This window comes from Lepeophtheirus salmonis, chromosome 7 (genome assembly GCF_016086655.4).
Source record: "Lepeophtheirus salmonis chromosome 7, UVic_Lsal_1.4, whole genome shotgun sequence".
NCBI lineage: Eukaryota > Metazoa > Arthropoda > Copepoda > Siphonostomatoida > Caligidae > Lepeophtheirus > Lepeophtheirus salmonis.
The window spans coordinates 2,850,926-2,861,740 of record NC_052137.2 but is presented as its reverse complement, the minus strand read 5'-3'; the positions used below and the strand labels follow the sequence as shown (position 1 = coordinate 2,861,740).

Below are 10,815 nucleotides of genomic sequence, written 5' to 3'. Positions count from 1 at the left end.
GGGATTGTGAGATTAAACGTAGTTTACCGTCTTCAAAATATGGACAAAAGTCCAATTCCCACCTTTGTCAAAAACCCAAAAACATGATTTTAATAGTTTTTTGTCCCTTTGTCCAAGCTTACCATCTTTGATCAAGACAAATATTAATATATATCAATAAATTTGCACATATATGTTGATTATATCCTCATATACAGGGTTGGGTTGAAAAACGTGGACTCGAGCGGTGTCTTTAGAAATACTTCAATAATTTTTTATTTTTAATAATAACAAAAAATAATAATTTTATCGAAACTTGTAATCAAGGCTTTTGCAAACTTGGTTCCTCAATATGGCGATCTTCAGTAACAATCCCACCCTTTAAATGTCGCCGTGGTGGCCTTCATTGATTCCATATTTGAGTATGGGAATTTGTTTGGTTTCCTTCTCCGAAAGCGCCACATATTGCAAAGTTCTGCTCGTTCAAATCTCGCAAAAAAGGGGTAGACATCTCTTTCCGTTTTTACTTCTCCAGCCTCCTGGCCTTCATGACCTATGAGGACAATCCAAAGTCTTTCTTCACGGGCCTCCTGATGGTATTTGCAGCCACGGAGAAGTCGTTGGCGAGGCAATTCATCGATTTGGTGGGTCTTCTTTGATCTTCTTCTACAAGCTGGACAAAAACTTTGGATCTCTCCTTAAAAGGTGCCCTCCACTTTCTGCTTTTCTGGAGAGGTCTTCACCATCATTTTTCATCTTGGCCACCTTAAAAAAATGCTCACAGAGAACTTCACAATGTCCATAATCCTCACCACCTAAACTTCAGCATTTCGGAGATCTGAGAGGCACTCCCTTTTGGCTTTTTGCTCAATCATAATGACGAAATGTTTATTTTAGTTTGTTTATGTACAGAGGATGGCTGGGCTAGAGTATCATAAAATAATCACAAAACCTTCTTATATTAATGAAAAAATTAACATTAAATAAGAGTCCACTTTTTTCTGCCCAAGCCTGTACGGCAGCAAAAAAATTTAATCGTTATCTGTCTAAATGTTACAATTTATTGGACACCCTAAATGCATGTAGTTTTGTGTTATAAACGTTGCCTATAAAAATATATTGGGAGTTTGTTAGTCATATTAAAAAGGGTTTTGTGTTGTTGACTAAACCCCTCCCTCTATTAGTGTTTATTTTTAGTTTTAGGGCTACTCAAATAATAATGATAATAAAGTAAGTAGGTGCTTATCAAAAAAGAGTTATTCCTTTGAACTTCCTGTTGGACCATTATTAGACACATTTATCTTCTCCGCCCTTCACTTATATCTTTCCTCCAGTTCCGGATCCACTACTATCCTTAATGTACATAGAAAATGGGAGAAAAGGATATTAATATCCGGTTTATTTTCGGTCTTATCCACCCTCTTCATCTCTTTCTCTCCCACTTAACGAGGGTTCAATTATGTACATTGTAGTACACACATACTTCTGAGATGTATTTGTGGCCCGTCAACAAAAGAACAACCTAGAATTATTTTTCTCAAAACAGTGGGGACTACATTTTTATTAATCTACGAATTAACGTCAGTATCGCTCAAGAAATTATTCTTATTAATCTCTTGCAGGGGCAGTAAAGTACACTCAAAATATCCAAAATTCATCGTCACAATAAAAGAATGCTACGTGATTTAAAAAAAGAGAACTAACTCCTTGTCACGGTTTGAAGCCTTTAGATTGAGTTAAGCGTCTGACCTGTTGCAAAATCATTCTCAACCGCATTGGAAAGCAAAACCTAATGTTATAATTTTTGTTTTAAATTCTTACTAAAAATTAAAATATAACGGATGCGTAGTTGAAATCTAGACCCTTATTAAAGAGAGGAATAAGAAAAACACATTGATTGCATTGATAATTCCTCCCATCCCATCAGCTAGTCAACTGTGTGTTTTGACAAAAAATATGTAAATTAATTAAAATATTACTAAACTTTCTGGCATCAAGACTCCGTGGCGCAACGGTAGCGCGTCTGACTCCAGATCAGAAGGCTGCGTGTTCGAATCATGTCGGGGTCATAAATATTTTTTATTTCGACAAATCTTGAAACGAGTTTGGTTAATTGTCAGCATGTATGAACCATTAAATTTTAATACATTTTAACTTTATTGTATCGAAAAAACTAATGCACGTCAATTGAATGTATTTACGTGTAGAAACAAACAATTTAATCAGGTACATACTGAAAGATAAACCTTTATTATTGATCATTTCACATCTCCCTTGAGACGACAAAGCACAAATTATGAATATTTTATATGAATTAACAAAGAATCATACAAAATTAAGCATTTATAAAATATTACAGTGGTTTTAAGAATCTTTCTTTTTGAGAAGGCGTTTGTTTCTAGTAAACCATTTTTCTTTCACGTCTCTGTGATAGGATTTTTTAGTTTTTTCTCTCTCGCTATAATGGAATGTCCGAGTGTATTTCATCTTATTTATTTGGGATTCCGTATCACTTATTCGCCTTATTTTTTGGTTTCAACCGGTCAGTTAATGCTAATCAATCTCCAACAGATACTGGAAAATTGACGGCATGGTTATCTTTATGACTAAAATTTCCCGGCTATGAGATCAGTTCTTCCTCAAAAGTTCTCGAGTTGGTGGTTCTGTCAGACCGAATTGACGGATGTAACAACATTAGTCCATTTATACTTTTGTTAACGCATTTGCTGAGAGGAACTACAAACTAAAATATGAAGTTTTTTTTTAACCAGTGTATATCGAAGTAGGGTAGAAGGCTATATCTGGCATCTCAATGAGAATAAAGGTTGCGTGATACCAATCCTCTATTGTGTGTATTGGTATTCCCTACATAAATGACATCAAAACTCATCTATCAGAGTCAAATTATTGATAGCCGAATAAAACGGTACACATATTTTATGCGTTAGTTATTTTCTTGTTCTTAAGCTAGCTTTGTTGTATACGAGTAAGAAACAATGTTGTTCCCTATAAACGAAATTTTTTAGTAAGCCATCACTAAGTCAATGTAGGGAGAGTTAAAAAAAGTGAAATTATTTTGGTATTCAGCTAATTTCCAATCAATTTTTTTAACTTAATTTTCTAATGAGCAAATTTGTGATAAGTAGAATGTTCACCTCTGGATTAAAAAAAATTGAGCTTAAAACAGACGCCACTTTTATACTATTGACTGTGCAAAACAACCCGGCAAACTTAAATTCGATAAAACTATATATGTAGTAGTAAAAAATATGATCTTAGAGGAGTGTGAAACTTTTTATAGTTGCAGCCTGAACAGTGTTTTTATTTAGCAAAGGTGGTATCATTAATCTATAATACTTGAGGAGAAGACATCTAAGTATAGAGTAGGTGAGTCATGAGTAACTCCGACGATTAGTTGAGAGGAGTTATAAGTTCCAATCCTTGTTGGACTCAAAGTAGAATTGAAAGTCGACATCTAAGTAATTCTTGCCTGTACCCGACTACATTAGCAGTGGGATTTGTATTTCTTTCCCTTCTCCAATGGCTGATTGCAGCTAACCTAATAAAGCGTCATGAAGTATTAGCTACTCTCCTCCGAATTTGTCAGAGTGACCACGTAAATATCTTTTTTTAAGACTCCGGTATTTCATACTTTATACATCATCCATAGGTACACCCTTCTCAGCAATTATAGACGGATGCATTATTAACATGTATAATCCTTCACTGTTAACGACTTCAGATTTAAGAAAGAGAATCGCCACGGGGGATATGATTATCAATATTGGTTTGAAGTCCTTTTTTTTAAAGTTTTAAGTGATTATACAATCACTTTCTGTATGTTGTCGTGGTGGTGTATGCTCTTCCATATATATAATGGGCAACCCTGCATGAGATGTCTCTGATTATCTACAAGTTCAAGACATGCAGGGGAATTATTACTCCATTTGTTGTTTTTGTAAAAGATTTTGAAGCTCATTACTTCAAATAGGGATAATAAGAATAGCTAATCTGAAAAGAAAATTTTTATACTATTTTAATATTTTTGTATTCTCTCACCTCTTAAGTGACTCCGTGGCGCAATGGTAGCGCGTCTGACTCCAGATCAGAAGGCTGCGTGTTCGAATCACGTCGGGGTCATAAATATTTTTTTCTGATAAATCTTGAAATTAGTTTGTATGAAATTTTTATTCATCCCAAAAATGAAGGTAGGTATTGGTGAATGTTTTGAGGGCATCTTACATTGTTCAATGTATATGTTGAATGTAGATATTTAATCGTTAAAGACTGTCCAAGTAATAATTTTGAAGAAATAAGGTATCTGCATTGAAATAATCCCTACATTACTCTAGAAATAGAAAAAAATCTTGTTATTTGGTATCATCAAACAGATTAATTCAGTTCATGTTATAACATTGTGTTGAAAATCTTCTCATGGGATAGAAACAGTATCACTGAAATAATTGTACGCGTACATCGAGGGACAATACATATTTAGTATGAAGAGCTGTAGTACTTGAGTCGTGAATCGAATAATTTTTCATGGACTTGGATTCTGTAGTATGAAGACTCGGAATTGGAGTTATATAACCTTCGAACTTGGAGATTTAAAAAAAAATACTTTCTAATTTTAACACAGATATTTTTGAGAAATTTATACTCCGTTGGATGCGAGTACTTTTTTATTTATGTACATCAGAGTGTTTCTTATTTTTTTGAAAATATCCAAGTCGCCAGGTCGAAATCTGTTCTTTTGATAAAAAAATACAATGGCAAAGTATGAGCAAAATTAACCAATGTTTAGACGTAGCTACACGACCTCTAAGTTTTGAAAACTGCCATTAAAAAAAAAAGAAGCGTCTTTTACTTGTTATCCTAGTTGTTGATTTAAAAAATATATCAAAAAAAAATCTTATGTATTCGATTAAAATCGATTTTTATGAAGAAAATCTTAACAGGAGTAATACAAAATATAAGGGTTAATTCATGAATTCTATTAGTTATATTCACACATTCACAACACTAGATACGAGAGCTGTGGAGTGGTAGTAGAGCTCGCCTGGAGTTGGGGCTTTGGTCCAGACTCGAAGTCGGACTTGCTAGTTGCTGGGTAACTTGTGAGTCCGAGTCCGGAAAAACCTGTGTGGTCCCGCGCCTCGAAGGAAACAACAACACCATCATGGCTGTTAAGGCAAATCTATTATTTTAGTTTAATTTTACATTATAAACCTACGTTAGTTTTTCTTGTTCATTTTGGTTCTTGCACCAAACAAAGGATGAGTATAAAGTACTATTCATAATCCATCCATCGAACACCTACATACATATATGAATAAATTCTCTGTGAAGAGCAGTTAACTCAGTGCCTCACTTTCTGTGGAATAGCCACATAGCAAGGATGTCAACTCTGTGAATCAACCCCTCTGGACGAAAACATGATTCAGTTTGCCAATATTTTGACAAATTATCTTCAAAATCGGGCAAAGGTTGCAGAGCCAACTGCAAAGAAAGACTGTCAGCTGGAGATGCAAGGTCTTGTAGTAAGATTAAAGTCCCGCAGAGAGAAGTATCAGAAGAAACAACAAGAAGCGGCACCCACAGAGGAGAAGCTTAATGGTCCAGGTAAGGAAGATAGTATATGATAAAAAAATACTGTACTGTACATACTATGATTTTGTAAGTTTTTAAAGACATCAAAGACAAAAAAATCTTGATGTAAATACTTAACAATAATGTTTTCTTTTGTTATTGCTGTTATTGTCACAGCATCAGCGTCTACATCTGCAAATACCTCTGCACTATTGAGAAGATCATGGTCAGCCATCGCTTCTGCTGCCCAATCTCGACATGTCAAATAACAGGGAACAGCATCTCAACACTTCATTCTCCCAAAAGGCCAGTCTAGATGAAGAAGTTGCCAGAATTGAAATAAGCAACAAATTATTCATTTCGTCTTGTGCAACATTCTCAGTTTTGCAAGGGCCAAGTTATACTCCACTATGAGGCAACAAATTGCTGATGAATAATTGCACATGATTTATGAGAAGGAATATGAAAAGTGTTCAAATCACCTGAAAAATAAAGCTATGTGTCTTGCAATAAATGGGTGTTTCAAAATTCATAATCAACCCGTTATTTGTGTTACTTTAACAACATCAACTGGCAATATTTTTCTAATTGACACTGTGGACACATCAGGCCATCCTCACAATGCTGAGTAGTGAGAACCTTTTTATAACTTGCACAATCTTCTTTGAAGAAATGTGAAGATAATTTCGGTTGTCGTGTTTCGAGTATTAAGGAATAATAATTTCAGTTGTGTAAGAATGCTGAGAAAAAAAAGTTAAAAATGACAAAATATTTAAAATTTACAATAAAGTACAAAAGTTTTCAGTTCCATTTAAGTACACTCAGAAGAAATTTAGTTAATAAGGACAAAATATACTTAATTCATAATCAAAAAATAATTATTTCAGTTGCATTAGTAGACCAAGTCATTTATCTTTAATTATGCTGTATTAAAAACATAATTATTGTACATCAAAATGTCTGCTCATTTTTTAAATTCTTCATTATTTTTTATTTATATATTATAGAAGTATGATTTAAATCATAGATTTGAAATAAATTTTTTTTTAATAAAATCAACCTGATTTATATTAAACAACCCTGTTTGTTATCGTATTCATATAATTATTTATGGTTAACATTTTCACACAGAATTAAATTACCATATACAAAAAAAATATACGATTTAAATAATTGTAAAATAAAAACTCAACCACATTTTACAATTTTTCTATGATATTAAACTTTTTCTTCAGTTCAACTTTTTTTTCCTTGTTATTGTTGAGGTTTTTATAATTGTATCAAAGTTTTAGGGGAAGAAATCAACCTTTTATTTTTTTGAAGTTTTGTTTCAAAGACAGATTATTTTTGTATCCCCTTAATGTTTATATATTCACATTTGTGGTTCAAGATCTTGTTGATATTTTTTTATATATGTATGTACAATAGAGTGGCTCTTATGTTGTACTTAAAAAATAAATGTTTTTATTTTCATTCTCTCACCTTTCTCAGTTGGTTCTTCTAATGGTGAAAATATATTCATGAGACAAAAATCGTAACATTTGAGCAGCATTCAGATATGGCCGTGGGTTTTTGACTAAAATTAAAAATTCATTTACATTTGCTGACGTTTTTATCTTTAAATACATACTAGCACAAAATATCTTTAAGATAGCCAATGGAAAATTCTAAAGATTATATTAGTATTTAGTTTTTTTATGTTAAAACTATTAACTAAAACAATCTTCTATAAATATATAATTGGTAAAGTTCTATTAAAAATCTCCTTTGCATACAATTTTTTTTTTGTTTTCTGTTCATTTGATGTAAATATAATGAAACCTGCCCCCCCAAATTTCAAATGTTTGACCCTGTGATTTATTTATTTCATTGGCATGGCTAACTTAATTGGGAACTATTTTCTTACAGGTAAAAATCAAAAACCATTTCCGCCAGAAGTAAGGGTGATTTTTGGAATAAATATAATTTATCAAATAAGATGTTCCTTCTTAACCCTCAATCATAGTGAAGATACATACTAAGACTGACTCGCTAATCCTCAACTTCCTTTCTTCCTTTTTTTAATTCGTATTTAATATACGTTCTCCCTTTTTCCACTTGTACAATAATTCGTTTTTTGGATTTTTTTTTGGGTGCAGTTTCGAATTGATAACCCATACCTTAAAAATACTTTGAGACATGCTGGAATCGATCATGTTTTATGAAAAAATCAACTTATTATCGAAAAAAGAAAACTTCCCCTCCAGAGCCCAGGAATCTGGTCTCATAAGAATGAAACATAAGCTTACATACGTAACTCAGAAGTCTTTACAACTATTATTCGTGTTTAAAGCCTGTATCTGTCTCCGTTTTTGAAATAAATGCGATTTATCATTGTTTTTCTAAGCTGGACGTACATTAGACACAGACATAAATTATTTGAATACTATCAAGGATGAAAAGTAGAATAAATTAAAATTTATTCTACTATTGAAAAGAAAAGAGTGCACCAACTAATTGGAGTTCTAGAAAAGTTTGCCGAAAACCTTTGGTCCAAAATCCACTTAGCTGAATACCATTTTGCCAAACGGAGACTTTCCTAAATGAAGAATTTGCCAGAAAAAATAGTAAATATACATATTTGATGATGATTCCGGATGTAGCACTATGTAATTATAATCCATTCATCTTACACGTATTTTAAAATAAAAAAATATTTAATTATTTGCTACAAATAACAATGTTTAAGTGTTTTTTTTTATTACTACCAATTGAAGAACAAATTTTATATTTCTAGTAACAGTTTAAGATCGCATGCTAAAACAAATTTAGTTTCAAGAAAAATACATTATAATATATATATATTTGTTATTATTTTATCTATACAAGTAATGGTCTAACAGAAAGCAAAAAAAGATTCCCTGCACTTTGTGTATGATGCCCTCAGTCTGGGCTGACTCCACGTATCTTGGGGATGTAGAAATGAACCAATCGGAGCTAGTAAAGTTTTGGACCTACCATTTTGGTCTCTACCATTACTGTTACCGGAGTAACTTTATGACAATCATAAATAGATGAAAGGAAGTATCAATTTACTTATACTTATTTTAATGAACAACGTTTAATTGATTGGGGCTTGACAAGCAAATATATAAATATATCAATCATAATTATAATTTGTTGTAAATAATTTGAAAACTTGAACTTTACATTCTTCTTTAACAGGGGTTACAAATGAACTGTCCATTGAGACAATCTTTCGAGTTTTGGAGTTGGTATTTTTTGGATTGCCTTTACATTACATTCTATAGGTCTAAAACCTTTCGATGAAATAGAATGTCCAAGGAAAGGAAGTCTATCGATTTCATGTAAACTCACATTTTTCAGGGGAGAAGGGTCATACCACCTGTTTTAAGTCTTGATAAAACCACATTCAACGTTTTCCAATGCTCATCCATCGACTCAGATGATATGGATATCATTAAGGTACACAAACACATTTGGAATTCCTCGTAGAATTGAATCGATGAGTCTCTGAAATGTCTGAGCAGCATTTTTAAGATCAAAAGGCATCCTCAAATATTCATATAAACCAAGCGGCGTAATGATTGCAGTTTTATATATAGAAGTGCTACTCATAGGTATTTGGTTATACGCTCTGTGTAAATCCATTTTACTAAAAACAGTCATATTTTTTAGATTAGCCATCAAATCTCTTAGATTTAGGAGGGGATACCGATCAAGGAACGTCATCCTATTTAATTGACGATAGTCACCGCACATTCGCCAGCATCCTTTGGGTTTTGGAACAACGTGAATAGCGGAAGAAAAATTAAAAGAAAACGATCGTAAGATTATTTTTTTCAACAATTCGTTGATTTCGTCTCGTACAAAATTTAACTTCTCACCATCTAACTTGCGGGATTTCGCAAAGTAAGGAGGACCCTTCGTCTCGATATGGTGTTCAACTCCGTAAGCTGGATAAGTTTCAATGCAACATTATAATCAAAGACATCATTATATTTCGATTTGATTACTTGAGTCTTCGATAGTTCTGAAATGAAGCACGGTTTATCTTAGAATAACTTTTTATTGACAATATCAACTCCAAATCTGAAATTATATTAAAAATCTACACCGAAAATTGGAGGACCACTCTGTACCAGAATAAATTTCCATTGGAAATCTCCTATATTTCCTAGATTGAGAGATAAAGTTGTTGTACCAATAACATCAACAAGAGCTCCTCCATATCCAAAATAGAGGAGAGTTTTTTTCGAACAAGACTTTTACTTTTTTTAAATGGAATAACAGACACTTACGCTCCAGTATCTACCAGAAAGTTAATCAAATTTGAATTGACTTTTAATGAAAAAGAAGTTTGATGATTTATTTAAAATCTCGGTCCCGTGCAACCGAGGGCAATTTAGTTTTTTAATACAAAAAAACAACTAACTCCTGAACAGGTATTTGCATCCATTCCAAATTTAGAATGATAATAGCAGATATCTTTTTTCTCCTTAGATTGAGTAAATTTGGACGTGTTATGAAGAGGTTTTTTGAAAATATGATTGATAGGAGGCGAAGCGGACGAGTCTTTATCAGTGGAAATATGTGAATTGCTAAGCTCTTTGGCTGCAACACATATTTGCTTCAACTCTTCAACTAAATGGGACTGCGCTCTAAAGTACCCTTGCTGGTCTTTAGGCACATTTCCAATGAGGCCTCCCGTAGTAAATGATGACGCAAATCATGGATGAATTCCTCGTCAAGGAGACGCTCAACTTCCTCTATAAATTCCCCATGAGAAAATCCCCATGAATCGCACAGCATATCATAATTTTTTTAAATTTTATCTGAAGGTGAGAGACTATATTTCTGTAAAAGTGCCTTTTTGCACAATCATACATGAGTCCTTCTTTTTTAATAGGAATATACCTAAAAACTTCACCAGATAATGCTGAAGCCATTACAAAATATTTGGTCTGATATTCATTGATCTTCCTTATCTAAAAATCTAGCTCAATTCTTCGAAACCAATTTTCCGGATCCATCGCCGAGAATTTTGGAAGACATAGTTTTGCTACGGCATGAGTTAAGTTGCTAACCTCTTCCGTTACGTACTTTTGTACGATCTGAGGGAGGGACATTGTACGCATGGTCTTGACCATAAAAATGAGATTTTTTAGGAGGCATGATATCACGTGGGGGTCACCAATGTTAAGATTTAAATATCTTTATTTTAACTGTGTAAAAATGATCATTCCT

At 32.9% G+C, this 10,815-nt stretch overlaps 1 non-coding gene across 1 annotated transcript; it reads left to right on the top strand.

Annotated features, from left to right (window-relative positions):
• Positions 1-4,047: 4,047 nt before the first annotated feature.
• On the top strand, positions 4,048-4,119 carry TRNAW-CCA (transfer RNA tryptophan (anticodon CCA)). The gene has a single exon. It is a non-coding gene; the product is annotated as a tRNA-Trp (tRNA).
• Positions 4,120-10,815: the final 6,696 nt, after the last annotated feature.